The sequence below is a fragment of the Ambystoma mexicanum genome, chromosome 2q (assembly GCF_040938575.1).
Source record: "Ambystoma mexicanum isolate Mex_15411 chromosome 2q, UKY_AmexF1_1, whole genome shotgun sequence".
NCBI classification, from domain to species: domain Eukaryota; kingdom Metazoa; phylum Chordata; class Amphibia; order Caudata; family Ambystomatidae; genus Ambystoma; species Ambystoma mexicanum.
In genome coordinates, this window is record NC_090924.1 from 769688378 (window position 1) to 769710808 (window position 22431).

A 22431-nucleotide genomic window follows, 5' to 3' on the forward strand; every position below is an offset into this window, starting at 1 on the left:
GCAGGGGTGCAGGGTAGTAGCCTGTGGTGTGGGCTGCCTGCAGGGGCCGTGGAGGATGAAGAGGGAACACCTGGAGGGACCCACATGGCCAAATCACGTGTAGCATTTCCCGGCACCACCAAAATAAACGTACCCTGCAGAAATCGCGTGTGAATCTTCCGCGCACATCGGAATACACGTACCCAGGCCAATCGCATGTGGAACTTCCCGCGCACCCCCACCTAGCCAGGCCAATCGCGTGTGGGACATCCCGCGTACCCCGTAGTACACGTACCCAGGCCAATCGCGTGTGGAACTTCACGCGCACCCCTGAAATCCACGTACCCTGCCAAATCGCGTGTGAAACTTCACGCGCACCCCTGAAATCCACGTACCCAGCCAAATCGCGTTTTAAACTTCCCGCGCACCCCTGAAATCCACATACCCGGCCAAATCGCATGTGGAACTTCCCGCGCACCCCTGAAATCCACGTACCCTGCCAAATCGCGTGTGAAACTTCCCGCGCACCCCTGGAATCCACGTACCCAGCCAAATCGCATGTGAAACTTCCCGCGCACCCCGAAATACACGCACACGTTATTTTTCAGTCAGCGGGTGTCCGTGTTTGTGGGTACCCCTTTGCACGTCATTTGTCCTGGAGGGCCACAGTATAGGACATTCATCATAGCTGTATATAGGTGCTATTTGTTGGCGCACCTTTTGGCGCACATTTATTACAGGCGCAGGGACGCTACCGCCTGCTTTCTTGTGGCGGTCGTGTTTGTGCCTGTGCACTGGTTTGACCGTGCACTGTTTTGCCCTATTCGATTCCATGAATACGTGTTGTAGGCGAGCGTGTGGGCGTTCCGCGCACTTGCACCCTGTACTTCCCCCGTGACGCCCACATTTTGGCAAGTTGTTCCCCATTCCGAGTGTTACGCCCCGTGTTCCGCCTACTTTTGTTGTGTGCGCCACGCTATGTGCGATTTTCGCTGTAGCCTGTGCAATTTTCGCTGTGACCTGGCGCACGCCGTTAGATGGCCTGTGCGCCAACGTGCGCCACGCACCTTTTGAGAGCACATCCGATGGTTTTCTCGCGCACGGCCTTCCATGAATCGATGTGCGCTGCTTTTCGTGCGAATTTCGCACTTGCACTGCGATTTTCGCTATTCCACTGCAAATCGCACGTTTTTGGCCACTTGCGCCACGCTAATTATTCCATGAATCGGCCCGACAGTGTTTTCGCAATATCGTCAATCCACATTTTGACATCTGTGGAATTGTCTGTGGACCCTGCTATCTCTGATCAGGCCTCCCGCCGACCCCAAGTGCTACAAACAGAGGCGGAGGCACGAGAGAGGGTTCAACATGTCTTTATTCCAAAACACATGAATCAGAACTGACTTCCCTTCCCGCTGCCCGCCCGTCCCCTTTCCCTGTCCCCATGTCCCTTCCCATGTGACATGAGTGTAGTGACGACACCAACCCCCCCCACGATACAAAACATGAAGTCCCACTTTAGTTCATTTCCATGATGAGTCTGTGGGGTTTCTTTCGTGCTCTTTGCGGTTGCTGGTCTCTTTCTTCTTCCTACCCCAGGTGGGGCCAGGGTGTTGTTTCTGTGCTGGAGTCTTCTCCGTCGCCTTCATAAGGTGAGTCCCACTCGGCAGGAGGAGCTGATGAGGTGGGGCTGATAACAGGCACAACCCCAGGCATCCGCCTAAAGTGTGAAGAGTTACTCGTTGTTGTTTTCCTGTCACCTTCGGCTGTGATAAGGGATCCCTTCACTTGAACGACAGTCAGCGGCTCTTCTCCGAAAGCAGCCATGTTTTTGCGACTTTGCATTGTTTGGCTATGACCACTGCTCCGGGCTCGAGGTCATTTTCCTTCGCTCTCCTCCTTTCATCGGCTCCTCTTTTCATCTCTGCCTTCTGTCTGGAATCTTGTTCTCACATTTCCCGATCTCCACTGTATCTTTCGTCTTCCTGTGTTGATGTGGAATCCGGGTCCTTATGTTTCTCCCAAACATCACTTCAGTGGGTGTCTTCCCTGTGGTGCTATGTGGAGTGTTCCTGTAGTCTTGCATTAACTGACATAGCATATTTTCTATGGGCTCGCCAGTTAGTCAAGCATTTTGCGTTATCCGCTTGATGTTGCTCATGAAACGCTCTACTGTACCGTTTGCCTGGGGCCACAGGAGCCTTATTGTCTGGTGATGGAACCCCATGTACTCTGAGAATGTCTTGAAGTCTTGCCCTGTGAACGGGGGCCCATTGTCGGACTTTACTACTTTTGGAATGCCGTGGGTGGCGAACATTCTGTAAAGAGCGGGGATGCTGATGTGGATTGCACAATCTGGATGTCTGGGAATCGAGAGTATTCGTCGACCACTACTAGTATGTGCTCACCCCCCTCTAGTGTTCCGAAAAAGTAAACGGCGATTTCTTCCCAGGCTCCCTCAGGTAGCGTTGTCATGCACCGCGGTTCTGGTCTGGTGTGTGGGTTAATGACAGCGCATGTGGAGCAGTTTCTTTAGTAGCTCCTCTACTTGAGCGTCGAGATGGGGAAACCATAGTTTTTGTCTAAGCATCCTTTTTGTGGACACTATGCCTCGATGGCCCTCATGTGCCCGTTCCAAAACCTTATGTTTTAGGCTGTGTGGGATCACTAGTTTGTTGCCCTTGAGTAGCAGACGTTCTTCGGATTTTGCGAGTTCATCCTTGACAGCCAGAAGACCGGTAATGTCTTGCTTGTTGTCCTCCCCTGTGTCTTCCTTCCACTGCCGGGCTTGTTTCCAGTGCCCAGTCTCCAGACATCTCAAGATGATCTGTAGTCCTTGATCAGTGTTCATTTCTTGAGCTATCTAGTGAGGGTCAAGTCCCTTTGGTGTGTTTCCTTGCATCACGTATCTGATGTCTTGGTCCACTATGGATTGATTTGATGAATGTTCCTTGCATGGATGTCGTGACAGGAAGGCTGCGGGGTTGTGGTTTTTCCCAGGTCTGTGAATTATGTTGAAGTGATAGTCTTGCAGCCTCAAAGCCCATCTTGCAATTCGTAGTGGCATTTTGGCTTGGGGGTTGCCCTAGATGAACAATAACGCCTGGTGATCTGTGACAATTGTAAAAGGCTTCCCGTACAAAAATAAGTGAAAATGTTCACAGGCCCATACTACGGCTAGCACTTCCTTCTCGGCCTGCGAATATGCTTGTTCGGATAGACTCCTGCTAGCGTAGGACACAATGTGCTTGTATTGGTTGTCTCTCTCGTCAAGTTGGGTCAAGATGGCTCTGAGTCCCACTGGGCTCGCGTTCACTATTAGTTCAGTGGTCTTTCTCGGGTCGAAGTAAGCCATGTTTTTGGTGTCAGATATGCAGTGTTTTATTAGTTGAAATTCCTGATGGCACTTCTCAGACCACTTGAAATCTGCATTGTGTTTGGTTAGTGCCCTGAGGGGTTCACTGACAGATGCAAAGTCTCTTATGTATCGGGTACATTAGCTGGCTAGTACCAGGAATTATCTTAGGTCTGCTATGGAGCTCGGCGGTTCCACGTCTGTGAGAGTGCTGACCTTTTCTGGATCAGGCATCATTCCCTTGGCAGAGAATATGTGGCCGAAGAAACGAAGTGTCCATTTCCTAAACTCGCACTTTCTTGTTAAGGGTGAGTTGGGCCTCTTCAAGGGCCATGCACACTCTCGTGAGTGTGTTGTCGTGCTGCTCTTAGGTTTGTCCGAACACCAGAATGTCGTCACTGTAGTTCAGACAGTTGGGTATATGTCTGATAACATTATGGATCTCCGACTGAAAAATGTCTGCCGCCGATGACACCCCGAAACTGAGGCGCTTATATCTGTATTAGCCCAGATGAGTGGCAAATGTGGTGATATATCGGGACGCCTTGTCGAGTTCCAATTGATGGTACCCTTTGTTGAGGTCCAGCTTGGAGAAGATTGTGGCTCCATTGAAGAGGTGCACCATGTCAGTGATGCGCAGAGCCTGGTGGCGTTCTCAAGCTGGCCTTGTTGGGCCGCCGCATGTCCACGCATATGCGGATGTCCTTCAAGTCTCTCTTGGGTACAGGCATTATGGGGGACACCCAGGTTTGGGGCCTTCTGCTGGTTCAATGATGTCGGCTTGCAGTAGCTTTGTCAACTCTTCCTCAACTTGCCTTTGAATGTTTATGGGGATTCTCCAATAGTGTTGCGCCACTGGGGTGATTTTGGTGTCGATGTGCATTTCTATTTGGCGGCCTTTCAATTTTCTCAGGCACTTGAAGAGTGCTGGGAATATTTGTTTGAATTTTGTGGTGGGGTCTAGGTATTTGTGCATCATGAGTCTATAGAGAACGTGGATGAGACCCATTTCAATTGCGGCCTTGTAGCTTAAGATACATCTTCTTTCCGTGGCAGCTTCCAGGATGTGCATGGGGATGTCTTTGGCTTGTCCTTTGTAACTGCACGATGCTGTGAAGGATCCTTTGCATGGTAGAGGTGTCTTCGAGCCGTAAGGGAAAATCAGTGCTTTTTTTGGGTCGCAGGCGTCGGGCATGCGGTATGTTGTTATATACCTCTTCACTTATCATGTTTACGGTGGCTCTGCTTTCCACTAGGAATTCTGCCGCCATCCTATTGCTTTGTATGACCAGTGTTTGGCTGTGCTCTTTAGCAGTCGGATTCCCTAGGGCGTACAGGTATCCTTTCCTTTGTGGTTCTTCCCTTGGTTTTCCACTTCTATGGGCGTTGTCCTCAGAGGACACACTGGAGGCGCTGTCTGACTGTGAGTGTTCAACTAGGTACCTGACGTATCTTCTGGGTCTTCTTCTTTGCTTTGATGTGGGAGGTTTATTGTCTCTCCAGTTACCCGTGGATCGTTCCCTTCTTTTGTCTGGCTTTTCTTCCTTGTGCCTGCAATGAGCGGCTTCGTATGTCTGGTTGGTCACTCGGGGTGGACTCTGTGGTCTTTGGCCCCTGTCTTGTGTTGGTCTTCCGCTTCTTCCTTCCCCCGTACCTTGCTGCGGTATATGAGGCATACTGCTCTGTAATGGTTCTCCCCACCACAGGCTGAACATTGTTGACCCATGGCTGGGCATTGTCCGTAATGGGGGTATTCATAGCTGCACCTATAGCAGAATGGGTCAGCATTTCCTTTTGATGACCCTTCCAGCTTGTTGACACACTCCTGCTTGCCATGAGTGATTTTTATGTCATCCAGTCCCTCCACCTGTGCCGCCAGCACGGCGTCCGAGTGTGCCAGCCGTAGGATTTCTTCCAAATTTCATGATTTCTGTAGCAGCCACTTTTTAAATCTGCACTCTCACACCCCACTATGATTTGCAAGTGTAATGCTGCTTTGTTGGAGTAGTTGTTGAAGTCGCAATGCTTCATTTTGAGTCTCAAACGCACCACGAATGAGTCCATGGTCTCGCCTTTGGTTTGTTTTGTGGTATGGGAGATGCGTCTTTCATAATCTACTTTTGTGTGCGGCGTGAAGTAGTCTGCGAGCGTAGTTTTGAAGTTCGCATAAGTGTCACTGATGCTTGCAGGGAGTTCATCTACAAGGTCTCTGACATTTGATCCTATTGAAAAAGTTAGCAGACTGTGCTTTTTGTCTTCATCAATTGGGCCAATGGCTTTGAGGCATACCTTAAAATCTCTCACCCACGTCTTCCAGCGTGGGCCTAAGGTGCTGGTGTCACTGAGGTCAAGATTTGTGGGCAGCTGGGTTATGAGGCTGTCATGCATCCTGGTGGGAAGTGTTCGGGCTGGTGTTACTGGTACGGTTAATGATTCATTTTCCGACATTTGGCTGCTTGTGTGTTTGTTGGGCAGTTAAATGTTTTTTTGGGATGGGATGTCCGGTGTTTTGAGGTCTATCCTGTGGGGCCTGGTGCGCACATGGTTTCCTGGTCACATGCAGGCTGGGCTGCTCCTAAGTCCTCTTGCTCCACCTTGGGTAGGGTGCGTGTCAGGCCATTGGCCTCAGTCAGCGGATGGCGGGAAAATGTTGTGTGTTGGTTCTCCGTCGGCAGGAGCCTTGCTCGACCTCCCGGAGTGCCAAGAGCCGTGGGGAGCCCTTGCGCTCTAACCCGCTCCTAGATTTCGTTGCCGGGAGATCTTCCTCTGACCGCCCGGATGCCTGTATGCAGCGGGGAGTCTTTGCGCTCCGACCCGCTTTGAAATCACTTTGCCGTTGGTGGGAGATGTTCCTCCGACTGCCCGGATGCTTGGATGAAGCGGGGAGCCCTAACGCTCCGACCCACTGCTGGTTAGCACGTTGCCGTTTGCAGGAGCTGCCGCTCCGACTGCCTGGGTGCTCTGGGCGATGGCGTGCAGTGCAAGGCTCACTGGCGGGGAGCTTGCGAGCTTCTACCTGCCTGCCACTCACCGGTACAGGGTGAGTCCTTCTTGCCAGAAATTTGTCTGACATGCACCGCAGCTCAAAGTGGCATCTTCTCTGTAGACCACGAGCGCGGGTTGCATGAGTGTATTGGTTGGTATACGCCTCATCGCCAATGTGGAATTGTCTGCGGACCCTGCTATCTCTGATCAGGCCTACTGCCGACCCCACTTGCTACAAACGGAGGCGGAGGCACGAGAGAGGGTTCAACACGTCTTTATTCCAAAACACATGAATCAGAACTGAGTTCCCTTCCCGCTGTCTGCCCCTCCACTTCCCGTGTCCCTGTGTCCCTTCCCATGTGACATGAGAGTGGTGACGACACCACAACATCCTTGCGTAATCACTTCTTTTTCGAAAAAATATATTTATCCTTGGTACTTGGTAACTTTTATGTCAGCACTGGCGTGCTATCAAAACAAATGGACATCTATAGGATTACATGTTTTAAATATCCCTTCAAATATGGCTGCCCTATTTCAATCCTTGCACATAAAATCATGCACCCACGTAGCACGACATGGGGCACGTTAGAAGCATCATGTGTATTATGCGTTTTTACCAAACACTCACAGAGTGTAACCTCGGTGCCAGTGCAAACAGATATCCTGACACGCCCACAGTGATACTCTCTTAAGGGTATGTGCATGAATCACTTTCAAAAACGTCCCTGGTAATACAGCCCACCAGCTGAAATATTTCGGCTTACTCTCTTCAACATAAAGCTTAGCTCCTCACAATAGCAAGGAGTGTACTGTGATTACATGAATGCATACAACTAGGTTCTACAAATGCACTAGAGCTGAACGGCACCACACCGTCAAGACCCCTAAACCAGCAACAAAATAAGAACGACAGGGGATCAAACGGTGACAACGATCCCAACAAACTTTAACGTAAATAGCAAATATCTGCACACATGGATTAAGCAATGATAGTCCCTGAACCCCACAGGCACATCAGGCAGCAACTCACGGCTGCACAGTGAAGACCATCATCAAACACAATCCTTGGGGGAAAAGAAAAAACAGGAACAGTAAAACGTACAGTGGAGCAATGAGAAGTACATTAGTATCCCCATGAATCTTAAATACTGGCTAGAAAGCTCTTTGGCACCATTGGTAGGTACTGTGCTGACTTTATGCGGATACATGCCTACCTGTACATTGAGTAGGCTGGTGTGTTCTGCTTGCAATTACCAATGGCAAAGGTCTTTTGGTGTTTGCACAGTAGGGACAACTGAACAGCAGACATAAACAGACCCATAGGGCCCTATGGGGATTCTTGCTCATCAAGGAGCTCCCACTGCAACACCCAAAGGAGGTTAATGCTCTTGAGAAGGTGCTTGAACATCAGTTGTGGTTGCTCATTGTTGTGGTTCCACTCATTAGGTGCTGGGCCCTAGGGGATGCGTTAGAAGGGGGATAGTGGGCAAAGGGCGCTGCAGCCAAGTTGGCCCCTGTTTAAATGAACGGAAGTGCTACTAGTTAATCCTTCTTATTAATTAAATGCTCTGTACGATGGGATGTGGTTTTCCATTCTGATGCATGGCAAGGAGCATAAACAGAGGCATATAGCCTGGTAGTTTGCACTTAAGTTTGTCCACCATCTTAGAGGCACCACCCTGTGTGTCAGCATTCATGTTACTAAAAGGCAGTCCCAGAAAATCCATTCTTCTGCCAAGGGCCTTCTCTTTTAGACATAACGAAAAGTGTTCAAAACAGTGGTGGCTGTGAGCAGATAGGAGGTACCATTTATACGGTTTGTTTTGTTTGTTTGTTTATTATTTATAATGCGTGCCAGACCCAGGGGTATCAGGGCACAGCAGTTACAAGACAATGCAAAGCTTTGTTACAGGAAGTCAAAAGTGTGAAACAATATTTGCAAAGCAGGGTATATTGCTATTTACAGATATTACAAACATTATGTACACAGTTATATCTCCACGGGGTAACATGTGGTGAGTCATGAAGTGAAATACATTTTTACAATGGAAGAATATACAAATATTTACAGTGTTGTAGACAAAGTACACCAAGTAGGGTTGCACACTTGGTATGGGCATTGATAGTTACCATTCAGTTGCGCAAGCAGGTGGTTATGCATCATGTGAATTAATGGTCATTGGATTTCAGCCACAGGATGGTGTTGGTTCTAAAGTTAGGATAGGACTGGTCTATTCTCAGTGTAGAGGGCAAGGAGTTCCATAGTTTAGCCGCTTTAACGGGGAAACTATTAACTCCAATCATGGATAGTTTAAATCTAGGGATGTACAAGAGGTCCCTGTTTGCTGATCTGGTGGGTTTTATGGATGTCTGTTTGTGGAATCTCTCAGAAAGGTAGATAGGGGCAGTGTTATTAAGAGATTTGTGGGTAAGTGACAACGTTTTTAGGAGGATTTTGTCATTGGTTCGGAGCCAGTTATTCTGTCGTCTACTCTGAGATGTGGTTTCATTTGGAAATACCTGTAGCCGCTCTAAGGGCATTGTTTTGTAGAGTATGGATTCTTCTAATAATGGATTTGTTGGAACCTATGTACAGGGCGTTGCAATAATCCAAGTGGGACAGGATGAGGGCTCTGGCCAGGATGGTACAGCTGTTATTAGAGAGGAATGGCTTACCTGTTCTTATACGTTTGCACATATAAACCATAGAGGACGCTAGCGTGTTGACCTGTTTGGAGAATGAGAGCGTAGAGTCGAGATAAAAACCTAATGTTTTTACCTCCTGTGCGACCTTAATGCGGTTGGACAAGGGGAGAGTCTTACCTGTTCTATGCCCACCCCTTAAAGGATCCAAATAGGGAGATATCTGACCTGATCTCCAACCATCTCAAAACCCTGGAGCAGTGAAATATCGGATCACTGGACAATTGTAAAGCTGCACAATGGTCTCTGCTGACCTCAAGGGACACCGTAGGGTGACACCTTGCCTAGAGATTAGTCCACCTAAATGAACAGTCAACATCTCACCTAGTCATTGGTGGAGTGGAGTGAAGGGGTACAGCCTCTGATTGTCTTCTGGTTGGACTTGTGTTGATCATGTTGATCAGTTGATGTTTCCAGTCTGTGACCAGATACTTGGCACTGGATGGCTGCACTTTGGGGTTTAGGCCTCTTCGAGATGCTCTGTCTGTTTACAGTTTAGCCCGAGTGATGTACAATAGTCCAGGTTTTTGTGTTGGAAGTCTGCTTATATTCACAGTAATTTGGTAATATGGGCCTATACACACTGATATGAACGCTTCATATGGTGGTCCATTCTCGTATGAAATGTATATCATATTACAGTGATATTGTAACCATATTTTTCGTAGTGTACTGAGGAACATTGCTATGTGATGCCACTTCCTGGTTTGTCAAGGGGTGAATGGTTGTGTGCCATCACTTCATGTGATGTCATTCAGTGGTGTGGCCACATGACATCACATCCTGTGATGTCATCTGAGGTCAAGAGTCATGTGATGTCACATCCCCTACCCCAGGAATTTTGGTGAAATGACATCTCTGAACATGTGTACTGTTAAGAAATACAAACATCAAAGTGTTAGGTGTATAGTGGTCAAATAATGCCTTCCCATGTGGTTCTGGTGATTGTTTAGAAACAACCAACATTTGAGTATGAGAAGGTTAGTAGCAGAAAAAGACTATGTTAAATCCATGACCCAGACCTATACAAAGCTTCACACTGTTTTACTGCAACGACCTAACTAGGCCTTCCTGGCATAACACAATGCCTGAATCCCGTGGGAAATTGGGATTTCATATTAAGTAACATGTTATTTAACGTTTGCTTAGTCCACTTGTTGATCAAGGTACCGAGCTTAAGAAATGTTCATTCTTTTGTTTCCAATTCTAAAATGCAGAAAGAAACACTTACCAATGTTACCAAGAGCAATGTTACAGAATAAACCTAGCTCACAAGCAATGGAGTGCTGTACTAAAAAAGTGACAGAATACAGAAAGAGGGTGCTCTGGGAGAGCTCAGGGTGGAAGTGGTAACATAAGAAGATCAACAGTTTACAAGGTTTTCCTTTAGGAGCAGTCTTCCTTTCCTGTAGGAATGTGTAGATCAACTGATGTGTAAGAAGAATATTGCAGTGTCCCTGTGCATAGCAGCAGGTTTGTGGAATGGTTCCTTCCTTTTGTATTGCACAGATGCTAGCATGGCGATGTGGCACATGGTGCTGCTGAAGCATCCGGAAATGGTTCTTCACCCAGGTAGCAGGGAACCCTGTTTGACATAGTTTTTTTGTGATACAGTTGATTTTAAATGTGATAGGAGGGGGGGGGGGGGGTTTATCTAGCATTTGTGGCAAACAATGTTGTCCCACCACGGCTTGGCATGTTGCAGTGTGTGTTGCTCTCTGTAAAGACTGGAGGGGGGTATGTGTACTGCTGCTCTCTATAGGGCAGAGTCGTAGCACAGATAACTCCAGCCAAGATTCTCTATTTTGGTAAAACGTGGGCAAGCAATCAAGGCTTAGCTCTCAGGAGGTGATGGGGGTGGTTCTTAAGTACAGTGTAGTCCTCAAGCACCCACAAAGGAATGTCCACACACTATGTTAGTGATAACACAGTCTTTATATAAATAAGGTTCACGTTATATACACAATCACAATAACACACTTTGTACTCTGGCAATACTATAATGGCAAATATATAGAGGTCTAGGCGGTACCACTCTTAACTATCGATTACTTTGAAATACATCAACTGCTAACAGCTCAAATGGCATATGAATCAGATTGTAAGATGAATCAACGATAGACCACAGAAAGAAAGCAAGTTAAGTTAAGCAATGGCAGAATACGGACTCGTGCTACCTAGAGATCGTGCTTTGTGAGGATCCCCCCCAACCTGAGCAACCTGTAAATAAAGCGTATTGACAAGCCCAGTTCATATATGCTTAATATATAGTCTTGATTCCTTCTAAAAGGTTCTACGACCCCAATGTACCTGGTTCCATAGAGTTCTTCGATGAGTCGTCGACAGGCCCTTCTTGAGTGAACTCCCTTTAAGGCAGGAGCCACAGGTCGTCGAGATTCCAAGTAAAGAAAAGGTGAATGCTGTTGTCGGGGGAGCAGCTTCGATCCTCGCAGTGCTCGTTGACGAAAGCTTGTGAATGTCCTGTGAAGATGAGGCATGCGGTATACCTTGATGACGGTAGTTCATTACTGCAAAGAGGCAATTAAGAACTTTGGCTCAGCAAGGGCATCAGTGTCTGTGATCGGGACGTGACCACGGCTGACTGTCGGATCCTCAGTGGCATCGTTTGAGGTCTTTGGGTGGCGGGAAACCCACTGGCGGATTCTCCTTGGTCGACGGCCTCGACTTTCTCCAGCCGGAAAAAGTGGTGGACGATTTTGAGCAAGGGAGTCCTTTAATCAAATGTCTTAGGCAAAGGTGGAGCGTAGCAGCTCTGGTCGTTGAGCAGCACAACTTCAAGTTGTACCCGCGTCTGGGAAACACACTTCCACGGGCTTTCAGCGGCTATAGCAAACCTGCAAACCCTGGTCAACGACGATGAACTTAGAGGTCCAGGTGCTTCACTTCGGATCCTGCGGCAGTCCCCTTCTGCGGTCGGCAGCCTTTCGAGGGTCTGACTTCCAGGGAGCTTTGGCAAAGATCAGCTGGTGCACTATAGTCCCTTGTAGCTCGGGAAGAGGTTTCCTAGCCAGGTCCTCTCTTGGATCAGTTTCTTGAAGGCACAGCAGCTTTAAGATTACGTTGAAGGGAACAGCTGTTCACCACCATATTCCGGCTCGTATTCGAGAGTAAGCATCAAGTATCGACTTTTGTGTCAAACACCATATACTAGACACCCATAACATGAAATGTGTATTCGTCACACACTCCATTCACCCAGGTGGCACCCCATGGCCATACCCACAACATACAGTCATTGGGAAGGCTCCAGCCAGTCTGGCCTGGACTTCCCCACAATACCATATATGGAACTTCCATCCAAAAGCCAGTCAGGGGAAGGGACAGAGTCAGGGCTTCCCAGGACTTCAGGAAAACAATATAACAGGCGATAAAAAGCAAGAGGCCACAGGGGCCATCATGTCTCGTATCAGGAATCAACTGATTCCAATGGCAGGGCCTGGGTATCCCAAAATGGAAGATACTCCGAGCACCTGTCAAAGTCAGCATGGAACTGCCACCAGCCCATACCCTGTTCTGTCGGCCACACACAGGTGCCCAAAACATACACTAGGGGTACCGGGTTGTACCCCCACCCATGGGTGCCATAAGGGTATCCCAAGGGTCTGTTCACCAAACCAAAAAGAGGAAGAGCCGCACCGCCAGAAGTCCCACATGAACTCCTGCACGGAAAACAAGACAGAACAAACATGATAAACGGACTAAAGGACAAGGACATGGACGCCCAGTCCCTCCAATGCATTTCCAGCATCACACACTATTAGTTTACACTATGGGAGATACCACCTTTTCCACACACTGCTCCAAGAGTGCATTTGTCTGTCCCACACTACAGAGCTTTAGGCAGGGAGGGTGAAAAAATGTGGGAATAATTTAAGGCAAATGAAGACTGCCTGAATTCACAGTGAGAGGTGCTGAAGAGAGTCACGGCTACTTAAAGTGACATATGATTCCACTGCTTGGAGAAATATTGCACCGACAAAACAAGTCACTAGGTACCTCCTTCTGTATTGAACAGAACCTGATAAAAGACATGGAGACTGCCTCAATGTAAAGTTAGAGATACCAAAAGAATGCACTGGTTTATTCACAAAAATTATTACCAGCCACTTGTTTCCTTTAGAGACAGCACCAAACACACACATTGTGTGGATATTGCACAAAGTAAACCATGCCAGGCTTAATATGGGGCCTTGAGTACATTTTGTCAAAAAGACTTTTGAATAACTAAGTGGACAGCAATAAATAAAAAAAATCCCATACAGATAGTGTTTTAACTTGGAGAAATCTGCATGCCATACTGGAAAAATATGTCTAATAGCAACATACAAACCCAAAGTATTGATGAGACACAGAGCAGCCTTCTATTTCAATAAATGCTGCTTCATTCCCTCCAAATCATGGAACTTTATATCCAAAATATGAAAGGCCCAAGTGTGACATTTGAATCTGCAAGTAAATAAACCCAACCTGTACTGTAGTAATCTTTAAGTCAAACCACGTGCAAAGCAAATGTATTCACCTATGATTTGCTAAAGAAACCTATGATTTGCTACTAAATGGAGCACAGTGTATTGATAAGAGGATTGTATCCTACAATGAATTTCATTTAAATCACATGAAGTAATGTTGAGTGAAAAAATTATACAATTACAAATGAACGAAAGGAGACCACCGGGGGTCGCAAGCGAGATGGACATCTGTATTCCATGCTCACCATCTAAGCCACGAAAAATGCAACATGGAGCTGTGTAGAATGGTGTACTTTTCATGAACGTCTATCCTCAAGTGTGCCCTATAATCCAGGGTTGGAAGGGACCCCATCTGAAGGCTGGAGCATGGACAGATGTAGCTGCTATGGGCTCAATGAGTTACTGTATGGAACAGGGGCGTTGCTAGGGGGGGCTAAGGGGGCTATAGCCCCTGATCTTTTGGTTGTAGCCCCGGATAGAATCTCAGGAGCTACAGCCAAAAGACTAGCTAGCCCCCAGTCCCAACAGTTCCGACATCAGCTTAGCCCGGGTCTTTTCCAGTCCTAGCAACTCCCCTGGTATGGAACTAGGAAGGCCCCAGAGAAGAAGGAAGGAGCAGAGGAGGATTAGGGCTGCGCTTTGTCCCCGACTCCTGTATGAGAAAAGAATGGTATAGGAGCACAGGGTGGTGTAGCATGGACAGGGGCAACCCAGATGCAGTCGCTGGAGAGCCCAAAGCGGTGTGAATAATGGCAGAGGTGGCCCGAGGATGACAGCAGTGACGGTACATTGGCCTTGCGGGATGTGTATAGAGAGGTAGACTAGTTTAATTCCCAGAGGCAAACCGAGCCAAACAGTTGTGGTGCTACACAGCGAGGGAAAGTAGGGGAAGTTGTGATGCCTGCCTGATGGTAGGGGCCAGTAATGTGATGAGGCCCAGTCATGAGACAACAGCAGCAGACACAAGTGACGAGATCGGAGTTATGTGTGGGATGAAGACAGACACTAGTAATGTGCACCGGTGGTGAGAACGGAGCAGAGGACCGACATGGGGAGACCCGAGCCCCATGGACAGATATAGTAGGTGGATAAGAAGATTGGGACACATGCTACTAGAAGGTAGGAGAGCCACATTTTAGTGAGTGGCATAGCAACACCAACTCCTAGCCTCCAAGTGAGTGCAGGGAAGGGGATGTTGAAGGGAGCAGTCACCAATCTTATGGTTGGATAGCTGTGTGGTCTTGTGCGCATTAATGCAGGAATAAAGCAGTTCAGTAAAGACGCAGTGTACCCCAAGACTCCAGGATAAGAGCAAGGTTGAAGCCGAGAGCAGAGCAACGTGCTAGATGGTACGGGAGGGCTACACCTTCCTGAGAAGCAGGGCAACGGACCCAAATGTGGATGTGGAGCTCACTGGCATGGTTACTGAGATTCCGAAGAGAGATGGACCTCAGTGACAAGATGGACGCAACCACAAGTGGAGTGGGCCTGTGCCAAGCATGAGAAGCGGAAGCGACAAACACAGGCATTCATTTGTTGCTGGAGGAAATTAAATCCAAGTGCAATGATGTTCAAGCTTGAAAGGAAGGGTCGAAAAAGTGGAAGAAAAAGAAAAGATGGAAACATTGGAAAATAACCAGTTGACTGCGGATGTGATGGAGATGCAACAATGCGAGATTGAAAGAGCTGCAGTAAAGGGATTATGACATGTCCTTGAAGGTTGACGACCCGGAACATAAAGAAGGGGAGGGTGAAAGCCCTAGAGGTTTGCATCAGAAAGTTAAACTGCTATTGAGGTCCCTTTTTACGGTGGATGGGGAGGCCACTCGAGAATGTACCTTTGATCGACCTCAGAGTGCAGGAGGTCCTCAATCAATTTTGACAAAGTGCCACTACTTCAGAGATGAGGTTGAGATACTGGACACGGTTGGGAAGATCAAAGACCAGACTTTTGAAGGTTCTAGGGTCAGCATATATCAAGATCTTTCTGTGTTCACCTTGGTGAGACATAGAGACTGTTGAGTGCTTAGGATGTGGATGAGAGACCATGAAGTGAAGTACCCGTGGAGGGTCCCAGTCAGTACTGCATTATTTTGATATAAAAATACCATAAATGTAACATCATACAGACAATAATAATTGCTCATACAAAATTAAGAGCGGTAATAAACCAGTACATAAATACAATTAATAGAATAGCAGCATCTCATATTGGACATCGACACAAAATATCGAATCATAAAATGGTTAATAAAAAAAGTGGCAATGTGCAAACCAATCCATAAAATAGCAGTAAAAATAAATTCCAGGCAGCAGCTATTACACAGACATGCAGTACCTGTGCATATCAATGTGACTCAACACACGACAATGGTAAGCCGATTCCAGAAATCTATGGACCTTGGCATACCCGGTCAATCTAGAATGGCAGACTGTAGAATCCTTGGGCAGTCACCAGTTAGGGCTCAACAAAGGTACATAGAGCATAAAAGGGGCAGTCATTTAATCTTCATTTCTCAAGGTTTGCGATTTAACCTTATTCTGCCTTATACTCTAAGCTCACATCAGATACTTATATGTTGAGTAAACTACCAGGCCATCACTAGCACTACAGTTGAGATTTAAAGCTTTCATGGATAATATTTTCAATTTGGTCCAGACAGAGCAGACATTCTGCCGGCATGTTGGTGTTCCACCTGTTGCAAACACTGACAAACGGCAATGTGCTCATTCAGAGTTTTAGATACAAAGCGCTTTCATGTTTGGGGTTATAATAGTCAAGATACGCTTCGTAGCTTGGTACTTGCTTCAGATCCCAGTATCTTAGATTGACTAACCTTAATCACGATATCCTGCTCTGCCTTGGCCTCATATGCACCCTTAATGACCAATTTGCTCTTGCCAGTCATACTATCCAGACTGGTCCATAGCTCACTCAGCCCTAACATGTTAAGTTCAGGTCTTATATGGGTGAACCACGGGAGGGACCTTCCTCCGACCTGTGATACAAGGTCAATGAGCGTTCCTTTGTACTTGCCCAATTTGTCGACAGATCAGAGCCTTACTCAGTAGTAGACCGGCCGTGCTTTACAAAATGCCTCTATGGGTTGCATACCAGTCTCCAAAAACACAGTACATTTGGTGTACTATAGGGTAGGGGCAGGGATGTTTTTCAGATATTTATTTTCTATAACCGAAAGGTTCGGGCACACAATGGTCCCCCAAAGCTCTCCTCCAAATGTTGCTGCCTGTCTACCTTGGGCCTTATATGCCTCAAGAGAAACCCACACCGCCCCATTTCGATGTTCACTAGTGAACCTTGCGAGGGCTCCACTGTACCTTGCCAGACTATTACCTGCTTTAGACAGGTGCCCATCCCATCAACAGTGTGCCTTAACTCTTAACAGTGGGGGGTCCCCTTTGCGTTGACCTCTGGGTAGGGACCGAGGAATTTCGGAGGAGCAGAGGGGGGCATTGGCCCACCATAAGGACAGTGTACCAGAAGTGGCCCCCGGCCAGGAGAAAATTACGGGGACCCGGAGGCCCCTGGGGTCGAGGTGGCTGGAGGGGAGGCAAGGGGAAATAGGAATTTCAGAAGGTTGAACACTCTATTGCTGAAATCTTGAGGGAATGTATACTATTCAGGGGGAGGTGCGAAGTTATGATGGAAAACATATGAAGGGGGAGCTCAAAAGGCATGTAAATTGAGGGAGTGGAGGGGTTGAAAGAGGAGTAATTTACTGTATGTGGTGATTGAAGTGTTTACTGCTACTGTAAGGGTGCAAAAGTAAGTCTGACATAGTAGTATGTTTGTGGGTAAAGGCGTATTTATATAAAAGTAAATGAAAAGGAAAAACCTATCTTGCTCTATTGCTACGAGGGGTTGTCCTACTGAACAAAAATATTAAGAACTCGGTTAGGATGTCCGTACAATAAAAATGTCCAACGTCCTGTGTCCAAACCTATTTCCGTCCCGTACACTCTAAACTAACTAAGGAATAGTGGGTGTCTTCTTGATCCAGAAGGAAGTGCCTCATGTTCTGGATATAGACTCAGCATTTTCAATTCTTGATAAAAAAATCCCTATGTATACATCTTTAACTCAAAAGTTCTTGATCTTGGATGCTCCTCCGCATGTATTCAAAAACACAGCACAACTCCCCTCTTCTTTCACCAATTCAGTATCAAGTCTGTGGATTTACTGTCCTCCCAAATTTGACTGTAGGCTCTTCTTACAACAAAAAGTCAGTTTCCAAACATGAAGGGCGACAGGGGTGGTGGGGGGGAGGGGGGGATTCTCTTCCCCTATTCTTCCAGTTCATCAGTGTAGTGGCCAGTCTGGTTTACTATTTTGCCGGACTTGCACTGTGGACCACAAACCACATGTCTGGAGTCTCAAGGGGGAGTCTGTTCCCCAGATCACAAGTATAACGTCATGTCCTGGTCACCATCCTGCCAGACTGGACTACAGATCTTATTACCAATCACAATTTCCAAGTATCGCCCTTCCCCTGCTCTCTTTTATGTTCACAAAATGAAGGATCAAGTCTGGCTCACTATCCTGCGAGACTTGACTGCAGACTTGATTACAAAACAAAGTTCCCAAATCTCAGGGGGAGCCTCTTCCCCTGTCCTTCCTTTGGCTCATGAACGTGGCATCAGGACTGGTTCACTATCCTGCCACACCTGACTGTAGACTTTCTGTTCACAAAACAATGTCTAAATATCTCCAGGTCATAAATGTAGCGTCAGGCCAGGTTTAATATCCTGCCAGACTTTATTGAGAATCTTAGCATTCCAAAAAGTGTTTCTCTCTTTGGCAAAGTGTCCCTGACACTTTGTTCTGGTTTCCTGCCCCTTTCTTTCTCTTCTACGTGGTCCCCAGATCCGCTGGGCTGTTTCAGGATCTCCTCGATTTGTTCTGTTGTTGGTTTCTCCTCTCTGTGGGTCCCAGACCCCTCAATGTTCTCTCAGGATCTCCCCTGCTTGTTTTGAGCCCCAGCCCAGTCATTATGTGTTTCTTTGCACTGGTGTGGGTCCTTGACCCCGGTGTACTACTTTTGCGGGTTTCGTCTCCTTTCATATGGGTCCCAGACCCTGATATGTTGTGCTAGAGGGGCTTCCCTGTCTTCATGTGGCTCCCACACCCTGGTACCCTGTTTCTGTGGGACCTCTGTCCCTGCTTCATTCACTGTCCAATTGAATAGACCTGGTACACTCTCCTGCCAGGTACTGTTCCACATACAATGCTTTACAAAGTTTGTTTCAAACTGTACACTTCTTCTATTATGCCTTTTTGCTTCTCTGGACATTATTGTTTATCTTTTAAATCTCATTAGCTCCCTATGTGTCCCAGTAGCCAGACCGACTCTTTCCATAGCTTCGGGAATTGTTGTTCTGGGTTTCGTCTACCCTGGAAGTAGAGCAAAGCTTCTATGCTGCTACTGCGTTTGCTGTCCTGTCTTCGGTGGCTCTGCAGCATTAGGCTCCCTCTGTGTCCTCAGCTGCGTGGCTTCTCCTTCTCGCTTCGGCGGTCCGGTTTTCTCTCTCCCCACTACCAGCCAGGTACCTGTTGCAGGGATCTTCTGGAAAGACTCAGCCCCCCCAACAGTGTCTCTGCCTCTTTCCTTCAATCAATCAAATGACACTTATAAAGCGCAAAAACCTTTAACATAGGCATCAGAATGCTAAAAGAAAAGAAAACTGAGACAAGGTGAAGAAAAATTCAGGCAAACAGATATGTTTTCAACTGTGCCTTAAAAAAACCAAAGTCCTGAATCTCACGTAGGAACAAAGGTAGAGAGAGTTCCATAGTGTTAGACTAGCCACTGAAAAAGCTTGACTGTCACATCTTTCCAACCGGTAGGGTGGGATTTCCAGAAAACACTGGGAAGCAGATTGTAATAAGCAATTAGTGAGATACCGAGTAATTTTCTCTTGTAGTACCAGACAACCGCTACCCTGCAAGGCTCATTGAATCATTCACAGAGATTTCAGCTGAATCCGTGCTACGACCGGAAGCCAATGAAGGCTTTGTCTTTCTGCTGAAATGGGCATTCCATAAGGAATGCCTTTAGCTAGTTGGACTGCTGTATTTTTCAGCACCTGCAGCCGATTTACCAAATAAGCGGGCTGGGCTAAGAAGACGGCGTTAAAGTAAACAAGACAACCTTTTATTGTGGCAGTAATATCTGCTGCATGATAATCGGAAGGAATTCAGGACAAAACATGTTTCATATTCTTCAGTTTAAAAAAACCTACACTACAAATAGAGCTAGCCTGCGCCTCCAATGACAAGGAGGCCATGATCTTAACACCTAGGTTTTTCACAATTTCCACAGGAGAGGGCAGGGGGCCAAGATCAGCCGTCCAAAAGTCTGATATCCAGGACTGAGTTGCCGCTGCAGGCCCCACCACTAGCATCTCTCTTTTCCCCATTCAGCTGGAGCTAATTCTGGCCCATCCAGCTACTCGCTGCTGTTGGGCAAGCTCTTAAATGGTCAGATGTACCATCCCGCTCAAGACCCATTCGAAAAAGGATCTCTCTCTCCTCGGCATAGCAGAATGCTAAGGGGGTGACAAAAGAATCCAGTGATACAGACTCTTTGCAGGAGTCCATAAAAGACTTAAACCAGTCATACACTACCAGAGATGACAATACAACGGAGCCTAGCTAAGAGGTTGTTGTGATCGATAGTATAAAAGGTGGCATACAAATCCTGCCAGACCGGCCTGATCTTCGATTTGTGCCAGGTCGTCCAAGACAGACTCAGTGCCCATGAGCAGGCAAAAACCCAGTTGCACAGAATCAAGACGTATATTACCATGTAAAAAGCACTTAAACTGGGGAGTAACTACCGACTCCAACTACTTCATTAAAAGAAAAGGGAGTAAATAGATGAGGCAGTAGTTTTCCAACATTGTGGCATTCAAAGATGGCTTCATCCGTAAAGGGAACTAGTCCCTCGCCACAGCACCAACGTCTGGTTCCTCCCTGCTCTAGGGCTGGCTTGACAAAGTGCAGTCCTTCCATGCTTTTTATCATCAAAATCACCTCTAGTAAGTTGTACGGCGTATGTTGGTTCGGCGGTGGGCTTCTGCCGCCTTGCCTGATCTTCGTGTCAGTGATGTTTTGTGTTCTACCTGGGTAAACCTCACTCTTCCTCATACCAGTAGGATTCACAAAGTCCTCTGCTCTACTGAAATACATGGAGGTTTGGGGAACCAGAGGGGATTGAGTGGGGTTGCAAGATCAGTTATGGGGGAGGTGAATACTGCAAACTCCCAAGCCTATTGTCACTGGTCCTATGGAGGGTTTCCCTCTTCATGAGATCCACCCGCTGACTACCACCCCCAGGGAGACTATCAGGTAGCGGCCTCACCTCCCTGGTTTCAAAGAAAGGAGCTTTCCCCCATGGGTGCAGTGATTATACCCTAGAATTCATCACAGTACATTGAACATGCTGTACATGGGAGGAAACGGGTGCCTGAGTGACTCTAAACCAGGATGAGGGCATCTCCAAAATGGGAGGCAGGGGGAAGGGGAGACATTGGGCCCTGGGGGGAGGGGGAAGGGCTAGGGTGGGAAAGGGGATGTGTGAATGACTACAGTTCACATTATTCGGATAGTTACCCAAGTTTGTAGAGATCGGTTTTTGCAGAAGGAGAGAGTGTTTTTTCCCAGCTGATGGGTGGGGAAATACGAATTGGCACGCTGAATGTCAAAGGGTTGAATTCACTGGGTAAAAGGGCCATGCTGGGAAGATTGTTCTTGGGGTAATCAATTGGAAGCTTTGGGGCTGGAAGTCCTCCATGTGAAGAGGGATATGGAAGGTAAACGGTTGGTGGTGAATTGCAAAAGGGAGAACCAGGCCTTAACGTTGTGTGGGCTGTATGCTCCAACACCAGGCAATTGGGATTTTGTTCAAGAACATTACGCATGTTGATGACATGGAAGACAAGGATGATGATCTATGGTGGCGACTTTATTATGGTGATGGAGCCCACAGTAGACTGGTGTTCAGTTAAAGAAGGGGATTGGTTAGGTGGAAGAATTCAGTGAAGCAACTAGTAGGGGAGCATTTCATCTTTGATACTGGAGGTGGGAACATTCAGAGAAAAGGGAATACACGTTTTATTCCATTCCCCATAAAATATATACACAAATTGATTGCAAATTAACGGAACACGGTCAGGAGTATACGGTGCAGGGAGCGGCGATCAATACTGCGGGGTGGTCGACCATGTGTTAGTGACAACTACAATCCTTTTAGGAGACAAAATGAAAAGGGAAAGGAGATGTATATGCAACGACACACTGTTCAAGGATAAGGTCCTGAATGGTGAGATGAGGGTAAACATTAGAAACTTCTTTCTTGAGAACAACAAGTGGGAGGTAGCATTGAACGTGGTATGGGAGGCAGGAAAGACCACCTTTAGAGGGTAAGTGATGGCTGAAGGGGCAACTAACAAGAGGGAAAGGGCGCTAATGGAATAGAAGCTGAAAGGGGGAGTTTAAGGATCTTGAGCTTGAGCTGCGGATAAGGAGTTGGGAGGTGGATAAAGACCCCTTGATCAGAGATAAATTAGCCAAGAGGAAGGTCCTGGACTCTATGGAGGGATAAGATTTATGCACAGCTCCATTTCTGTAAGCAAGCGTGTTATGAAAAGGGAGACAATGCGAATGTAATGCTGGTAACCAGACTAAAGGAACAACAAGTTGAAAGGAGGGTAAATAAGATTACAAAAGGGGGGAATGGTGACGGATCCGGAGGACATATCTCAAAGATTTGGTGACTGCTTCCAAGACCTTTATAAGCAAGAATAGAGGAAAGGGGAGGGAGAAGTGCATGTCTTCCTAGAAGGGTTAGAACCACCAAAATGGAGGGAGGAGGAACAAACTGTGTTAGAAGACCC